The 17,187-nt window shown below is 40.3% G+C and overlaps 1 protein-coding gene across 7 annotated transcripts in view; it reads right to left on the minus strand.

Annotated features, from left to right (window-relative positions):
- PLCB4 (phospholipase C beta 4) overlaps window positions 1-17,187 on the minus strand; it is a 410,588-nt gene that overhangs the window by 295,668 nt on the left and 97,733 nt on the right. The window contains exon 1 of one of the 7 annotated variants that reach the window (XM_035005851.1): window positions 11,153-11,992. The exons of the other annotated variants lie outside the window; for them this stretch is intronic. The gene's annotated coding sequence lies outside the window, so the exon portion shown is untranslated. Of the gene's footprint in view, window positions 1-11,152; window positions 11,993-17,187 lie in introns of those variants that run through there. 7 annotated transcript variants of the gene reach the window in all.

Raw genomic sequence — 17,187 nt, forward strand, 5'->3', positions numbered from 1 at the left:
AATTCTGAGAAGATGAGAGGAATGCCTTCCTTCAGTAAAAAGGGAGAAAGGAAAGCAAACACATTCTCTGGTGGATCAATTTTAGGAAAGAGGATGTAAAAAGCTGAAAACCTGGACAGCTATTCCCTTAAAAGTCTCTGAGCCCTTCAATGTACCCCACTGGAATATCTTCATTTATGGCCAATGGTATGCCTAAAGTCGTTTGGAAAATGGCTGACCTACAGAAAAAATAAAAATGTCTCTGCATAGAACACAGCATCTTTCACGACTGGATGCAGGCTCATGTTCCATCACCCACCTTTATCCTTGTACACCCACTTGAGCAACTCAATTACGTATGCTGGTTCTAAGTTTGCTTTCAAGAGGAACATGTGTCAAAAAGACTTCCTTCCTTGACTACACTTTGACCCCTCGCCTGCTATTTTAAGACACAGAGATGAGTCACTGAAATTTATACCAGCACCTTACCCTTGGCTCAGGCCAGTCCCAGGGACTCTGCTCGTTGTGGGACATAAATTAACAGCAGCGGTTTAACTAGTCATCACACCTTTAGGATAAAATTCTGTCCGAACCAACCATAGATTTTATTCCCATACTCTAGGAACACTATTCAATCACTCCAGGATTTCCTATATACAGATGGAATTATTTTTATTATTCTATTGTTTTTGCTCCACTACTAACTGCTGTTCCAGAAGCTTTCCTCAACTTTCCCCTCCCCATCTCAGTTACAGGAGTCACTCTCTTCCCTGACACCATGCTGCTTTTACTTCTATTGGATATTCTTCACATTCTGCTTGGTGTCACGACGATACATGTGTAAATCTGGTTTCCCTGTCTCCACAGTGGCCGCGTCCATTGGTTCCATCCGCATTTGATCCCTGGGTACTGACCACCCCTCCTTGAAAATCTCTTTCCTCGCTGCCAGGTCCATTCTTCCCGTTCCTTGTAGGATCATTCTTCCTCAGTTTCCTTCATCTGCACCCCCATGCCCACCGTTTATCTCATAGCTCCTTGCACCTTGCATTATGCAGTACTGGAGGTCTCAGCTATCCCAAAGTAAGCTAACACCAACCTCCTAGGACAGTTACCTTTTCCCAAGTCAGAGGAAAAAAAAAAATGACCATCTTCTTGTGTTAAGGTTGCTATTATTTTTCTAAAGCTTGCCACTTAACAGTCAATACTAATAGCCAGCAAATGATAGAAGTAAATAAATACTAAGGAAAAACAGAATCAATGACTTATATGTAGTTTAAGGGTTTGTGTATATAAGCTCATGGGTTAGAATTTTATATTCCATATAAAATATTTACTAACAAAATTGATGTTCATCTGAAACATATCCATATTTCTATGTGCACATATATGCGCACACACTTACACACATGTGTGTAATGTAAATATATACACATTTGATAGCAACACAAAATTACATTTCTATTTGTCTGACATCACAGCATGTGAAAGTGGCCCAGGGGAAACTCTCAGGCATTGCTGGTGGGCATGCAAAATAGGATCCCAACCATCTGGGAAGCCAGTTTCTCATGCAGCTGAACATGAATAGGACCTAGCCATTCCATCCTTAGATATTTACCCAAAAGAAAAGCATGTCCACACAAAGATTTGTACATGAATGTTCATAGCAACTTTAATAGCCTGAAACTTGAAAAATACCCATTGCCATCAACAGGTGAAAAAACTAGCATAGCACACAATTAATATCCAGCAATTAAAAAAAAAAAACTACTTGTACACATAACAAAGCAGAATCTCAAAAACATTATGCTAAAAAAAAAAAGCTAGATGAAAAGAATAGGATTCCTTTTGTAAGAAATCCTAGAAAAAGCAAAAAGAATCTATAGTGACAGAAAGCAGACTAGTGATTGCCTGGAGCCAAGGAGGTGGGAGGGATGGTTTGCAAAAGGGCTCGAACAAGCTTTTGGGGGTAATAGAAGGTTCTATGTAATGACTGTGGTAATGGTTTCACTGGTATACACATTTGCCAAGACTCACTGAAATCCACAGTGGATGCTAACAGTGGATGCATGTTACTGCATGTAAATTATAGTTCAATAAAATTAAGTGGCCCCATGGATTTTTCACCAAATTTGGAGACAGTGTTATGGATGGCCCAATTTGCCATGGACACAGCCTTATGTGGTAGATATAAAGTTTATTTTGAATGACTTTTTAGGGGCAGATAAGGAGAGAGAATTTTTTTCTTCTACACAGAGTAACTTGGTGTTTCATTTTAAAGGTTTCAGGGAGTTGAAACATCAACGCTTATGGAACCTGCTATATTTAAAGATGGGAAGTGGGCCTGAGATGAACAAATTAGTAGGTTCTAAGAATGAGATTTGTGTTTACTTTGGCACAACCTAAGCTTTAAGCCCTGTGGGTAGACTCTCCAAGTAAGAACTATTTCTTCTGGATGCCAATCCATAGATTACTATTTGAGGTGAAATAAAGGGACTTTGGACAGTCTACCGGAATTGTAAATATTTTTGGTGAACATAGTTTATTGGAAGTGATATCCCTGGAGACTGGGACTAGTGAATAAAATGATCTAGAAAAAGAGACCAAGAAGAGTTCATCCTTCTCCCTGCCCCCTAGGCTGACAATACAATATACTAAGGGATCTTCATCTTGATTTTGTATCAGAATCTCTTGGAGAGCCTGTTAGAACATAGACTTCTGGGCCCCACCCCAAGGAGCTTCTGATCCAGTAGGTCCAGAGTGGAGCCTGGTCATTTTCATTTCTAGCAAGTTCCTAAGTAATTCTAATGCTGCTGGCCTGGGAACCACGTTTTGGAAAACCACTGCTATGTGCTCTCGTCTTTTGGACCAGTGTCTTTGTAAAATTCTGTAACAGCCTTACCCATGAATTAAGTAAAAAGAAGTCTGACTATTTCACTAGTTGCACTATCAGCCCTAACAACAGTAAGAAAGGTCAAAAAGGAAAAATCTCAATTCTTAGAAAACATGGGACAAATTGTTCCTGCTTCAGATACTTTTGTATATGGATGAGTTTTTCCCTCAATTCTTAGGTACTAAGCAGCTTATTTCTGACATTAATTTTGCCACTCTCTTATCAGCAAGAGCGGATATTATACTAGGTTCTGCTGATAAATTGCAATGTTGCAAGTTCAAAATGTACATCATTTCCTATTGTCAGATGAAAAAGACAAAAGATACAAGAATTGTGAGGGAGGGACCAGAGGGTGAAAAAAAACTCCATGAAAAGGTGGAGAAACCAGGAAAAACACAAGTCACAACAGAACCAGAAATTCTTGGGAAAAAGACTAGTGTTTGAGAGATTCATAGTCAAGAGACCAGGAAGGGGAGAAACTGCCTTATGAGTGGGAAGTTTACTCTATAGATGAGAAGAAAACCACAGTGTAAGAAGCACTTGAAATTCAATGTCAGGAAAAATAAACACAGAAGAAAAAGTCAAGTCAAGAGAAAAGGGAAGAGCTATTTTTTTTTAATTACTGAACATTTAGAAAATATACCAAAAGAAGTATACAGAAGATATACCAGTATCAGTGATTTGTGAAGAGAGAGGAAAACATCAATTTTGGAAATATTTCCATCTTATCTGTTGGATAAATATCCAACTCCAAGTTAATGGAAATCAATTGCAGTTGTTCACTTTGGAGGGGACAGTCTGAAGGGGTCAGCTGTGTCACTGGGGGGAGGGGGTAGACCTGGGGTGTGGTAAACAGAACCATGCCTCCCTGAAGATGCCCACATCCTAATTCCTAGAACCTGTGAATATGTTACTTACATGGCAATAAGGACTTTGGAGACAGGAGCCCTGCAGACCTATTTTAGACTTCTGATCTCCAGAACTCTGAGATATTTGTGCTGTTTTAAGTCACTAATTCATGGCAATTTGTTATAGAAGCAACAAGAAACTAATACAAAAATCTCGGGGAGGCTGGGTTGACCTAGAGAGCACATGCCTCCTCTAACAGAGAGAGCACAAGTCCAGTTTTGCCAGGTTCCCCAATTTGTTAGGACATGTGGAAAATCTGCTGGCGTAAAGTTAGCAACTAGTAACACTGTGCAGGACAAACACTGTTGACTTTTTTTTATTGGCTATATCCAATCATGTGACACAGCTAGATGAAGGATGGATAAACCAATGCAACGGTCTTTTCTGGCTCAGTGCTCCACTCCAGACCTTGACCACATCAAACCTTGCCCAGGCAAAGAGCTCAGCTGTTAATGGAACCCCTCTAGAGAGAGGTCATGCACGAGCTGGAAGGGAGGGGCTAAGAGAAAGAATCTTCAGCAGGTTCCACACTCAGCATGGAGTCTGATGCAGGGCTCAGTCACATGACCTCGAGACTATGACCAGAGCTGAAATCAAGAGTCAGACACTTAACCAACTGAGGTCCCCTCTATCTCGGGCCGGAATACACAATGCAAAGTGTGATCCATTTTCTGCTCACAAGTCATTCAGAAGCTGAACTTCAGAGTTTAGATTTTTCTTACATTCTAGATAATCAGTGCAGCCTACCAGCTCTAAGGAGTCATTCTGGAAAATAAGATTATTTTCGAAAAACAACTTGCTCTTCACAGATGAAAGGAGTTATTAAAGGGGATGTTGGGACTATTACTGAAATATGGCCAGCTCCATGGTAATAACTTATAAATGAAGATAAAAAGAAACAAAATCCCAAAGGATTCTGCCTCAAAGTCATCCTATTAATTCTAAGTTGGTAGAAGAGGGGAAAAATGAAGCTAATCACATTCATAGAGACAAGTGGCCTCTCTTAATATTCAGACAATCAGCCAACAGTATTTATTGAGTGAAGGCTCTCCAAAACACTAAAACAAAAAAAGGTAGAAAGTGTAAAAGAAATGTAAGAGGGCTCTTGCACAGAGGAATTTATAATGTCACTGGGAAGACAAGGCTAATATATAGAGAGTAATTAACAGTCTGCCCTGAAGAATGATGCCAAGAGGTTTGTAAGTCAGTACAAGAGATACACAAGAAAGGGAGGAACAGGCAAGCGTTTGATGGGAGAAAAGCTTCGTGCTGAACCACCCGTCAAAGAGGAGGTAAATGCATGTAGAAAAAGGGTAAGCTATCCCACTCAACAGAAGTGGGTTTGAGGACTTCTCTCCCGTCCTAGAATCTTCAATTTTTAATTGAAGCTGAAAATATAATAAAAACCTATACAAATGGCAACCTTCTGTTCTAATATGAACATATAATAAATACAAGAGCTCTGAAGGATTGGAGAAAGATAATGGAGATTTCTTTCAATTCCATGAGGGCTTGGTATTATTAGAAGGGGAAATTTCTCCCACCATCTCCCACAATACTTTGTTACACGGTTTGTATAAATAAATGCAGAGGATATATACATACATACACACAAGCCTCTGGTGCCTCCAATTACATCATAAAATATCTAAGTAGAAGTCTCATACTGTTGTAACCCAGCAGAAAGCTGCTTAGATTTATAACCTGAATTTTTCTTAAAACGTGGTTCTGAGTTATTTTAACAGAACTGACTTCACCAAGTGCTTGCAAAAATTACTCCTGTCATCTCAGAGAGAAGCAACAATAAATTAAATAGTTTGGAAAACAAAAACAGAGTAAATATGCATGAAAGGATTGTTTCTTCTGGCCTATAGGTAACTTTATTATACATTTTCCCTAATGATGAACAGCCATTCTCTGGTTTACCTTTTTGAAGAGATAACCTTTGAGTATTTGTTTAGTTTGGTTCTAAGGGTCATACACTGTGCTTTTAAAAACTGCTGGGGTATTTTCTTGCATTCCTTTGCAAGAAAATAAACTTCCTATTAAATGATGTACCTTTGGGGCACTTGCGTGGCTCAGATGGTTAAGCATCTGCCTTCAGCTCAGGTCAGGGTCCCAGGGTCCTGAGATCGAGCCCTGCATCAGGTTCCCTGCTCAGTGGGGAGACTGCCTCTCCCTCTCCCTCTGCTTGTGCTCTCTCGCTCTGTCAAATAAATAAAATCTTTAAGAGTAAATAAAATGATGTAACTTTAAAAATCACTATATATTGCCCCAGTATTCTGGGGCAACACTGTAAAAAAAAAAAAAAAAAGTGTCTGAGCACCTACTGTATAATTTCTATAACTCTGAGTTATACTCTGGGTATTTATTGCTAAAAGTAGCTGAATAAACCCGCTGCTTATAGCTCAGTATTTGCTGAAAAAGCAAGATATTCCCAAATGTAAGTAACAGTGGAGGGAGCTACATGGCCTTTCAGAACATGAGTCACGTGTTCAAGTGTGTTAAAGTGACCCATGTGAACAAAAAGAATAAGTGGGAGTTTCAAGGCACTCTGAAAGAACTCAATTTGAGTGCTTTATAGCCCCTGAACAACTTTATGAACTCACTCGTTTTGACTATACCCTTTCGGCTACGCTACTTTCCTGCTAGATACTAAAACACTGTCTCTTTATGACCAAAGACATTGTGGGGCATTGTTTGTTCTCTAGTTACAGGTCATTCTGAGAACCTGACATTTGCAGCAAGCTGCTCTCTGGATAGTGGAGGTTTTACACAGCTCTGTGTACCCACACCAAGGGGGATCCAAATCAGCCCCATACTTCGTGAAGTATTAAGGGTAAAGCAAGCACAAACTGCTGCACACAGACGTGGAACATGAGGAATTAAGATGATCCTGGGTACAGAGCTTTGTGTTCCAGATACAAGCTTTCAATTCTGGAATGACTAAGTCATGGGGAACAGAGGCATACCACAGGGAGTATAGCCAGTAATATTGTAATAGCTTTGTGTGGTGACAAATGGTAGCTACATTCATGGCAAGCATAGCATAATGTATAGAGAAGTTGAATCATTATGTTGTACACTTGAAACTAATGTAACATTGTGTCAACTATACTCATATTTAAAATAAAAATGCATCTAGATTTTTTTAAAAAGTGTGAACCAACATATATATCAGGCGAAATCATGAGGTGAATATATTCTCAAGTAAAATCTTCACAGCAAATAGCTGTCCAGAGAAACCAGGTGTGTTGTCCCAAAGAACCTCTTAGAATATGGCTACCTCCAGATCTCCATGTCTCAATTTACATGATCTCACCAACCATCTTGTAAAATGTTAGAAGAATCAACCAAGTCATTGGCAAGTAATCTGTGCCAGAAACCAGATAGTCTAAGTTACTCTTAAAACTTTAATTTTTGACAGAAATAAGAACACCAGGAGTTAATCCAAACTAAATATTAACTTGCTAGAAAGTGTTGTACCATCTATATTTCAAAGCATGAGATTAACCTGTATGAAATAAAACTGGTAAGTGTAGTCTGAAGAAATAAACTGACCACAAATCACTCATTTGTGATCAGTGAGTTCCTTTGTAGGTAAAGATTCACAAAAGGACATAAAAGCTGAGAAGGGGCCATGAGGGAACTTTCTCAGGTGATGGTAACGTTCTGTATCTTGCCAGGGATTTACACAGGTGTATCCATTTGTCAAAGCTCAACTTACATATAATTAAGGATGTGTTATATATGATGGTTCATAATATATAAATTTCATATAAAAAACTCAATACTGAACTCTAGTTAAAATAGGCATGTCGAAATATGCAAACTGATGCCTGTGGTTTATTTTTAAAAGATTTTTATTTATTTGAGAGAGAGAGAGAGAGAGAGAGAAAGAGAAACAGCATGAGAGGGGAGAGGGTCAGAGTGAGAAGCAGGCTCCCCACTGAGCTGGGAGCCCGATGTGGGACTCGATCCCAGGACTCCGGGATCATGACCTAAGCTGAAAGCAGTCGCTTAACCAACTGAGCCACCCAGGCACCCGCTTGTGGTTTATTTTTAAATGCATCAAAAATAAGATAGGAAAGGGAAAGGTGGATGGATATGTGAGGATGTGAAGCATTAATGGTGAAATCTAGGTGGTGAACATAGAGTTGTACATTGTAAAACAAATTACCAAATGTGTGAAATTTTCATTAAAAACGCTGAAGAAAATATAATGGAAAGGAATCACTGAAGAACGCAAAGTAGCACACTGCCACCCCACTGCTCACTTTCTTCAATAGTTTACATGGTATCTATGACACAGGAAGAATATTTAAGTTGAAACTCCAAAGCTGAGACATGGAAGGTGTTTTTAAACACACACAGAGACAGACAGATGGGGCACCTGGGTGGCTCAGTTGGTTAAGCATCTGACTCCGGCTTCAGTCATGATCTCAAGGTCCTGGGATCAAGTCTGAGGCTCTGTGCTCAGAGGGGAGTCTGCTTTTCCCCTCTCCCTCTGCTTTCCCCACCCTCCTTGTGCTCTCTCTCAAATAAATAAAATCTTTAAACACATACATACACTTGCCTGAAACTGGTTGATTACATGGGAAAATGGTGTGTTAAGTGAAAGAAAGAAGTAGATCCTTACAGATAGTTTTTATATCTAAAATCAGTGAAGGGCACCTGGCTGGCTCAGTTGGAACGTGTGTTTTTTTTTTTTAAGATTTTATTCACTCATTTGACACAGAGAGAGAGGGTACAAGCAGGGGGATAGCAGAGGGGGAGGGATAAGCAGGCTCCCCACTGAGCAGGGAGCCCGACGCGGGGCTCGATCCCAGGACCCCGGGATCATGACCCGAGCTGAAGGCAGACGTCTAACCCACTGAGCCACCCAGGCGCCCCGGAACATGCGACTCTTGATCCCAGGGTGGTCAGTTCACACCCTCCTTGGGGATTAAAAAAAAAAAAACAACTTTAAAAAAAGTAATAAAATCAGTGAGCTGAAGTTGGGCAGGACACGCTATCAGAAGACTCTGGTGCAAACACGAGTCCAACCCAATGCAATAAAAGGCTCCGGACGGGTGGGAAGTGACAGCTACCAAAGGAGCAGATGAGGCCTTGGTGGGGGTGGCAAAGCAGAGGGAGAAGAGGCAAGGGGCTGGGCCGCGCACGACGAGTTCCAGGCAAGAAGGGCTACGGCAGCTCATCAGAGGTTACGATGCCACCGGTTCCTTCCAGAGCAAACAGCAGGTCACTCATCATCAGTTACATCATCTATGAAGGGGTCAGTGTCTCCAGCTCGTCAGTGCACCTCAATCACAGTCTCAGTTATTTGCTCCGCAGATTGATTGCTTGATATTGACTAGACAGCATCCATTCAGTTAATAACCACCTGAGCAGGTATTTGACACGGCGTAGCTGCTCACTGGTGACGGTGTGGTCTCTGAACCAGGGACACCAGCAGCCCCCGGGGGCTTGTCAGAAATGTAGCAGCTCGGGCCTCATCCCACACCTGCTGCTTCAGCATTTACCGTTTAACCCAATCACGGAGGATTCACATTCACGTTAAAGTGCGAGAAGCAGGGAGGGGTCTTACACGCCTGCAGACCAAGCCTCAGGAACTGAACACTTCTCAGCAGCGGCTTTAACCTCAGACAGAGGACAGTCACAGGCCAACAGGTGAGCAATAGTAAGCCCTGGACACCTGTCTCCCGTAAACACCTTCCCCTGCCCACTGCTACCTCCTCTCGCCCTTTCAGTCCCAGCCTCCACCTATGCAGGAGAACTGACCCCAACCCGGAGGCCCCCGGAGTCTCTCCAAATAAAACACAGTTGAGCTCGTTTTGAACATCTGGGAAAGTCTCTTCTTCAATAGGGCTAAGAATATTCTGGGTATCTCTGGAGAGTGGATCACTTTTGCATGTAATTGCTGCTTAATTTAAAAAGTATATATATATATATACACACACACACACACACACACACTCCGACAGGTAACCATCAAAAGAGCTCTCTGCCATCGTCTTGTTTCAACAGTGAGACAGCTGTAAAATTTCAATCCCCTTAAAAATAGCCACGGAATGTCACATTTTATTCAGGTACAATCTAAGATAAGTTTATTTTAATGCTGTCTTGTTTACTTCAGTCATTATAATACTGTTTTATTCTCTACTGTCTGTGGCTAGTCATGATTCACACAAAGCTAAAGGTTTTACCTTTTTTCCATAATGACAGGTCTTTAAAGACTCAAATTCCTGACAAAATAAAGAATGCAAACATGAAATTTTTCTAAAGCTATTTGAGGCCAGTTCTTCTATGCTAACTGCAAGTTTCATACTCTAGCATCACTTCTTTGTCTAGGAACACATGTAATCACACGTATTCTGTTTGTAAAAAGACCATTCCCAAATGCACAAACCAAATCTTGAATTATTAATTTCCATTCCATTATTTCAGGAAGGAATTTTACATAGTGTCTGATTAACTTTCCAAGACCATGAATAAATACATTTCCAATAAGTACAAAGTATATTTTCATGCTCTCTTAGAAAAAAACTTTTAAAAATAATCATTTTGCCTATCTTAATATGGGTGAACCGAAAAAAAGTGGCAATCAAAACATAATATCGAAACAGGTCCTATACTTTTATTGCTCATTACAAAAAATGAAAATGAATCGGTTTTGTAACAATGTATGCATGATGGAAAAAATGTTTAACCTGCTGTATTGCATCATATGGAGGTATTCACAGAAAATATTCAAGAGACTGGTTAAATTTTTTGCTAGACTTTATTTTTTAATTTTAGGTTCATAACAAAATTAGATGAAAGGTATAGACTTCTCATACGCCCCTTGCCCCCACATAGGTCATTTTTAAAAGAGATTTGCAAAATGCTAAGACACACACACACCCTACCAGCCAATAAACTCATACTGATAAATGCCTTATTAAAAAATCTATTTGAGTTACAGTGAGGTTTAGGGATATTTTAAAAGAGACATTAAATCAGTGAGGTTTAGGGAGATTTTAAGAGACATTAATGCCAGAATTACCACAAAACAGTGTCTAATATACTTGGCTTAATTTTGTCTTGGGTTTCTCCCTTACTAGAAAATCTTTTTAAAACATTGATAATGAATAAAACAATCTTCATAAAAAAAAGTTTGGTTGAAGAAATTTCAAGGCAGAAGTATTTTCTTTTCTACCACTACCCCTTCAGGAACCACACAAGGAAAATTGTGACAGCCCTTCTCCAAGCAATTAAAAAAAAGAAAGAAAGAAAGAAAGAAATAAAAAGAAAAACAAACAACAAACTTACCAAAACTACTCCCCTTTGTAAATCTTAACTGCCACTCACAAAGCTGAAAGTATGTTCTCTTACCTGAAAAGGAGTGAGTAGGATTTAAACTTGACCCAGTCAGAAGCAGGCTCTTGAGAGCATGCCTGATGCAGGCTGAGAATTACAGGGACAACCACAGTTCTTGAATAAGCTCACTCTTTCCAGAAGGGGAGGAGGGGGCAAAAGACTGGGGATGAGCAAGATCATGCAGCCGGGAACATAATAAGACTGGTCCTTTAGGCAGAGCCCCACCCCTTGGCCACAAAGTGAGAGGCTGGGCCAACAGTGCCCACAGCCACAACAAAATATTCAGACGGAGCGGCCCACAGAGACTCTCTTCACCATTCTAAGCAGAACAATAAATACAAGCAAATGCTTTTTACAGGCGTCTTGCCAAGTAACTGCCCAGGAATGAGTAAGAGGTCCTGCACACAGCAAGTACCACCGGATCAGAGGTTGGGGTTTATCAAAAGAAGAGTTAAATTTGAAACCTACACCTGAGCTCTTCCTTAAAACAAAGGCCACAAAAAATTCAAGATATAAACGTAAAGGAAAGCAAAACAGAATGTCCACAATTCAGGAGATGTAGTAACTTACATGCTCCCGAGAATCTTTGTTTCCAATTCCCCATTTGGCTGCCCGTTTTGCCTATTTACCTCCTTTGTAATCCCTTCAGGGCTCAAGAAAGGAATTAAAACTTTTTAAACTTTCACATTACTAGTAATGCTGATATAAAGACAAATCGGTAAGAATATCTAAAGTGAGATCTGGAGATGATCTCCCTTGCACAGATAGTGACATAGAATTTTGTCCTCTAAAAAGATCAAGAGGATTTTAATTATATGTCAAATTAAGACGCTAACACATGCATACAAGATTACCCATCCATGAGTGGCAATAAAAAAAAAAAAAAAAAAGACATCAGCTTTTGCCAGAATGTGCCAGAGAACATAAAAGGTTTCACAAAACAAGGTTCCAGGGTTAAGTTTTAGGATGGTCAACCTACGCGAACATTGCCACAATCCTATACTGCAGGATTTCTCTGAGTTTTTAATAGGTTCATATTCAATCTATTAAATTTTGTGCATGGTTTCCCAAACTTATTTAATCAGGAAACCCTTTGAGGGCCATTCAGAGAGAACTGTATCTCGTGAGACAGATTGGGAAAATGCTAATAACTAGATTCCACTTGCCAGTTTTTAAGCAACAAACCTGCCATTGTGATTAGTTTCCAAAGCACTTACAAAAGCTATTCAATTCTTAGGCTTTCCATCTAGTTCAACTTGCACTATTACAACGGGATTTATTTCTACCATACTCAATATCATAAGGCTAAGCCTGCTTTCCAAATGAAAGCATGTGGAAGGGAGGCATCCTATACGTGTATTTGAGAGACATCTATATTCTTCAAATTATGCAGGAAAAAAGGAGGCAAAGGATAGCGTCTATCCTCAAGAGGCTGGACATTTTGTTTTGGACCTCTGCAGTCACAATCATGGTCATGCAGGTGCACCGTGGTTACCCATTTGCCCTCAAAAGTTGTGTCAGACCCCAGAGGTTAATATTCGGCCAATGTATCTTAGAGAGAGCACCCCAGCCAAAACACGGACACCAAGCCAGGAGTAACCATTAAAACCACCACACGAATGCTATACCAACTGCATCCAAATGTGCGTATTTCAACCTCTTTCGCACATAGACTCAAGAGGAAGAAACTGAATCGTGTGCCTTCAGCAACCCATGTGTAAAAAACCGACTCCCACCTCAAACGCTTCCATTTATCTCAAATCCTAGAGTCCTGCAATCCCCACACATACCCACAGTCTAGCACTCATTTGTAGGAAAAAGGAAGTTTTCAGGATAGAACCAGAATAGACTGGTGGTTCACAGCTACTCCACCGAGATAATTAAGTCAAGCCTGAACCCGTCACTCCACACGAGCAATTCTTCCGAACCGTGTCACTTTAAAGACAAACCTTCCTACAAAGAGTTTACACTCCTCCAATCCTTCCAGTAAGAAGATATTTAATAGGATTGCCTTAATTCATATAGATCCTACTGAACAGAATCAGAACATCCTATTGAAGAGACCACTACACACTGGAAAAAAAGTTTTTACTTAAAAAATGATTTAAGAGCTATAGGATGGTATGATGTTGAGCAAGCAGCTTAATGTCCCTGAACTTTATTTTCTTCATCTGTAAAAAAAATAAGCAATAAAACTCACTTGTAAAATAATAATGTCACAAGGCTGCATGAGAATCATGAGAGAAAAATACAAACTCCAAAGCTCTGGGCAAATGCAATATACATATCATACTATTATGGTATCTCAAGATGTTCCTTCAGCCACTATTTACTGTATCAAAAAACCAGGAGCTAAATAGTAAACACTGTTTACCATGAAAAACACCCATCTGTGTCTCATTATAATAAATGGATATAGGCTGAGATGTCCTAACAATTGTGAAAGTAACGCGGACTTTCAAAGTTCAGACCACAGAAGGCATAAAATTAAATGTAAAAACTCCCTTTCATATTAATTACAACCACTGCGGAGTTTTACTGTACATTTGCCTATAATCACTTTTAGAGGTCTCATATTCAAAATATAGTTTCCTTCTAATGAATGAGTTTATCCCATCTAAATTAGGGTTTCTAATAGCCAGGTGATCTGTTTTTTTTTTTTTTAAGCTTCCTGGTTTGACATGATGTTTAGCCTTTTTTTTGCAACATAATTTAAACACGAAACAGAAGCCAAACAATCATAGTACACAGAATGTAATGAAAATGTTATAAGTTGTCTCACCCCCCCACACACACACCCCCACACAGTAACTATGTGAGGTGATGAAGGTATTAACTGCAATTACTGTGGTAGTCATTCTGCAATACTTATTCAGATCATCACGTGGCCATTCAACTTACACAATGGTATACGTCAATTAGGACTCAATAAAGCTGGAAAATAAATACAGCCCTACTAAGCAAATACAGCCATAAAAAAATTATGAATACATATGTGTGATGTGTAAGAAGATCATGGTCCTCTAGTTAATAATCTCCCCCAACACCTTTAACCTCTCCACTTTCCCCTTTTACATTCAACTAGCCAATGTTGTAACAACAACGTTCAAGAGGGAAAAAAAAAGGGGGGGTATGCTTTGAATGTGAAATGTGTACACTTTAAACTTACAGAAAGTTATGTCCCTTATATCTCAGTAAAGCTGGAAAATAAATCAATATAGGTATAACTATATAAAAATAACTAAATCTTCATATAAAAATAACAATATAATCAAGAGATTGGATGAAAAGAGGAGAGGAAACAAGACTCCTAGGAGTCAATAAATACTGTATAAAGTTAGTAAATCAATGAACGTAAGATTTTATGTTATTACTCTGAATTGCAATAATTACCACAAAAAAGGAAAAGACAATTTTATACACCTAAATTACAGGAGAAAAAAAAAAAAAAGGAAACACGGAGGATACTGCCTAAGCCAAGACACAAAGAAAACCTCTAAGTCGAGCAAGCAGGGCTTCTCGGGAGACCCACCTGTGCCTTCAACCTCTCATTCCAAGGGCTGGCTTTCTGCCTTGGCTTCGATGAGCCTCCACCAGCTGGGGCTTTAGGAGAGCTATGCCTGGACTTTCCTTGGATTTGCTCCAAACCTCACCAACTTTGGCAGACATGCTTCAGAGAGCCTTAACATTTGGGGGTCAGCCCTTTCCTACTTTCAGGGAAGATTTTTTCCCCCACTTTTCCATAAAGAGTTTCATCTCCATAGTTCCAGGGAAGAGAACCTTTCACTCAGCGTCCTTTACCAGAAAACCCGACCTCCCAACTTGCTCCCAGTTTCTAATTAATTTTCTCCATTCTTCTGTTTTTCTGCCTCTCCACAGCCTCCTGCTAACCACCTCTTCCCCTTCTAATCTCTTGGTGCCAAAAAATCAGTGGTGTGCTGAGCCAGGCTGTGCTGCCAGCAAGACACAATCTTGGGTCTCTCCTCCCGTGTCCAGTTGGATGGGGGCACCTCCACCCCAGCAGGCCCCGGCCACAGACTGCCCAAACCAAGCTCCATTCCCCTCCCCTCCCTCCCTCCCCAGAGCCAGGTGTTAAGTGTTGACCAGCACACCACCAGGAAGGCCTGGGAATTAAACAGCATCTTTCGAGCCTGGGTGGCTCAGATGCTTAAGCGTCTGCCTTCGGCCCAGGTCATGATCCCAGGGTCCTGGGATCGAGCCGCGCATCAGGCTCCCCGCTCCGCGGGAAGCCTGCTTCTCCCTCTCCCACTCCCCCTGCTTGTGTTCCCTCTCTCGCTGTGTCTCTCTCTCTCTGTCAAAAAAATAAATTGAAAAAAAAAAAAAGTATTAAACAGCATCTTTCCCCGTAGTAGCTCTAAGCTGTCATTAAAGCTTTTTTTTTTTTTTTTTGAATTTACGGAAGTATCAGCATATTCATTTCCTGGGACGTGATAAACAAGAAAACTTTCAAGTTCGGGCAGATCTGCCTCTTTCCTTTCTCCTTCCTCTCCCCCCAAATCCCAACACACACACAAATCATGCTTTTTACTTCTTCTCCTCAAAAGCGTATTGATTAAAAAGACAAACAATTATTTAGTAGCGCCCTTGATCTTTCGACCTTGCTAAAGATTGAATTCAAAGCCAACGCCTCAGTATACTCAAGGTAAAGTCAACTCATTGTTCCAGGGAACAAAGGACAAATTAGCAGACATGATTATTTTAAAAGTATGGTGAGAACATTGTAACAAACACTGCCAATTCTGTCTGGCTAGATCAACCACCTAGTGAACCATGAAACAAAAAGATGGGACAAAAACAAGAACATTCTTTGAAGAAATAAAATATCATACGAACTTACATACTCACCAACATTCTTCTAATTCTTCATTCAACATCTTTCACTGTATCACTGGTTATCCCTACTCTATCAATAGTATCAGTTTTACTGAATCCTATTATCAGTAACAAGTAGAATAGTTCTGTTTAAAGTTAGAACAATCCACAAACAAAAATGCTTCCTACGTTCTTTTGTCTATACATTTTATCCTACTCCAAGAAAAAAATATATACAGAGCATGATATAAACACTGCCAGATATTATTCGAGAGAGAGAACTTCATTTTTGTCGCACTATTTAGAGTCAAGGAAATACAATCCATCTCATGGAACAGAACTTGCAAACAGGTACAGTTATACTTTGCAAGTCAGACCTCCCTGCCATCATGGACCTGACGTTGGGAACCCAGATCTCCTGGCTTTTAAGGTAAGCTGGAGAGCATGAGATGGTAGTTCAGAGCATCAGGCTGGAATTGGATACACCTGGGTTGGCATCAGAGCTCTTTGACCTTGGACACGTTACTTAACCTCTCTACAGCTCTGCTTTCTCGTCTCTAAAATAGGAAGAGAAATACCCACCTCACACTGACAATTTTAAAATAAGAAAATCTACATCAACACTTAGCATATCATCTGGTACCTAGGAAGCACTCAGTACACTGGGATAACAACTCCTCACTGTCACTACCTAGTAGTTACTGATTTTGCACAATATGCCAGCCACTCAGCTGCCTTGATTATTCGGTGGTTTAGGCCAGAGCTTCTCAAACTTTCACGTGCACACAAAGCACCTAGGGATTCTCTTAAAGATGCAGAATGTGATTCAGGAGGTTTGCCCTGGGGGCCTGAGACTCTACAGTTCTAGCAAGCTCCCAGGTGATGCCGAGGAAGCTGGTCCAGGGACCACACTTTGAGTACTAAGGATTTGGCCCACCTGGATATTCCCCACCACCACTTCCGCACTCCACACAAACACACATGCACACCCAGGCATAGCTAGTGAAAATGCAAAACACTGAATCCACAATCTAGTATCACCTTCCCTGTAAAAACCGAACTCTTTCTTTAAAAATGGGAAAAGCAATGAACCACTCGGGATAATTGCTAAATATAGAATACAATTATAAGAAAGGAAAGGGACTGCTTAACCCGGGGGAAGAACTTGGGTTTTTGAATCAGACAGGCCTGGGTTCAAGCTCTAGATGCCCTGCACA

This window comes from Mirounga leonina, unplaced genomic scaffold (genome assembly GCF_011800145.1).
Source record: "Mirounga leonina isolate KUSES-001 unplaced genomic scaffold, KU_Mleo_1.0 Mir_150, whole genome shotgun sequence".
In the NCBI taxonomy this organism is placed as follows: domain Eukaryota; kingdom Metazoa; phylum Chordata; class Mammalia; order Carnivora; family Phocidae; genus Mirounga; species Mirounga leonina.